The sequence below is a fragment of the Pituophis catenifer genome, unplaced genomic scaffold, assembly GCF_029215685.1.
Source record: "Pituophis catenifer annectens isolate HBS135680 unplaced genomic scaffold, rPitCat1.0.hap2 SCAF_4, whole genome shotgun sequence".
Lineage (NCBI taxonomy): Eukaryota > Metazoa > Chordata > Lepidosauria > Squamata > Colubridae > Pituophis > Pituophis catenifer.
This window is the reverse complement of record NW_027256884.1, coordinates 64,606,136-64,608,046: the sequence shown is the minus strand read 5'-3', so window position 1 is coordinate 64,608,046 and position 1,911 is coordinate 64,606,136. Positions and strand designations below refer to the sequence as shown.

At 49.6% G+C, this 1,911-nt stretch overlaps 1 protein-coding gene across 7 annotated transcripts in view; it reads left to right on the top strand.

Moving 5' to 3' along the window:
* Positions 1–1,911, top strand: part of DMD (dystrophin) — a 2,096,968-nt gene that overhangs the window by 211,393 nt on the left and 1,883,664 nt on the right. The gene's annotated exons all lie outside the window — the stretch shown is intronic.

The following is a 1,911-nucleotide window of genomic DNA, read 5'->3' as shown; positions in this document are numbered from 1 at the left end:
GTAGAGGGAGTTGCAGTAATCCAAACGAGAAGTAACCAAGGCATGAGTGACCGTGCGAAGGGCATCTAGGAAAGGGCGCAACTGGCGCACCAGGCGAACCTGGGCGAAAGCCCCCCTGGTCACAGCTGTAAGATGGTCTTCCAAAGACAGCCGGGAATCCAGGAGGACACCCAAATTGTGGGCTCTCTCAATGGGAGGAAGCACTTCCCCCCCCCATTGAAAGTGATGGAACTTCTAGAACACGAGATGCCGGCATCCATAGCCACTCAGTCTTGGAAGGGTTGAGTCTTAGCCTGTTCCTACCCATCCAGGCCCATACCGCCTCCAGGCAGCAGGACATCATGGAAAGGGCATCCCCGGGGTGGCCCGGGGTGGAGATATATAACTAAGTATCATCAGCATATTGATGATACCTCACCCGAAACCACGAATGATCTCACCCAGCGGCTTCATATAGATGTTAAAGAGTAGGGGGAGAGAACCGACCCCTGAGGCACTCCACAGGTTAGGGGCTTCGGGGCCGACCTCTGCCCCCCCCGCCCATACAAACTGCAAATGACTTGAGAGGTAGGAGAACCACTGTAAAACAGTGCCTCCTACCCCCAACCCCCCAAGTTGTTGCAGTAAGATGCCATGGTCGATGGTATCGAAAGCTGGGAGGTCAAGTAGGACCAGGATGGAGGAACAACCTCCATTCCAGGCCCGCCAGAGATCATTCACCAGAGCGACCAATGCTGTTTCCGTGCTGTGCCCATGCTGGAACCCCGATTGGTATGGGTCTAGGAAATCCGTTTCCTCCAGGAACTGTGGGAGCTATTGTGCCACCACGGACTCAATAACCTTCGCTATAAAGCGAAGGTTGGAGACTGGCTGATAGTTATTAAGTGAGTCGGGATCCAGGACCGGCTTCTTGAGGAGGGGTCGAACCACCGCCTCCTTAAGGGAGGCGGGGACAACCCCCTCCCTCAAAGAAGTGTTGACAATAGCCTGGATCCAGTCTCCAGTCACCTCCTGGGCAGCCGAGACAAGCCTGGAGGGACACGGATCCAACAAACACGTGGAGGCACCCAGTCTACCCACAATCCTGTCCACTTCATCAATGGAAACATGGTCAAACTCAACCCAGATACTACTCCCAAGATGCCCCAGTCTCCTGGATGGATTCTGCCCAGTCAGAGTCCAGACCGATCTGGATCTGAGCGATTTTATCTTGCAGAAACTGAACAAAATCCTCAGCTCTGCCCTGTAAGGGGTCTTCCCTCGCTCCCTGATTGAGGAGAGAGTGGGTCACTCTAAACAGGGCTGTTGGGCGATTTACTGCAGATGCAATGAGAGCGGCGAAATGATCCCGCTTCTTCTTTGTTCTTCTTTGATGGTACTAGGGAATTACTGGTCTGAAATGTTTGCTTTCAGCATAACTTTAATTGCATCTATGCAGCTATCAAAGAAAACACATTCTATTTTGCCCTTTCATAGAGCTCATCAAATTCTTGATTTATTGAGATCTGGAGGAAATAGCAAATAGCAAAAAGAGAAGGTATAAGGACTGCGTCTCCTTCCAATTTAAGAAAGTAAAAACTCTTGAAACGTAGTATTTCAAAAGGAACCTTTTATTAAGCAGACATGACAGCAATGGATTCAAAGCAGCATCTGAATACCCTTAGGCAAGACAAGGAGGAATAAAACAGTAGAGACCCCTCCCTTTAGCCAGAATGCAGATTTTAGCCAATACACTAGTGTGAAGATGTTTCCTTACCAGCTGCCCTGAGAATCAGATAAGCATGTATTCCCATTACTATCCTCCATTATCCTTTAAAGTGAAACAGCCCATATGGCTGTCATAAACATTCCCCAAAGTTAAGGGAATCTCAGGGCACTTTGGCTCCAGGATATTGGTTGTAAAATATCTGT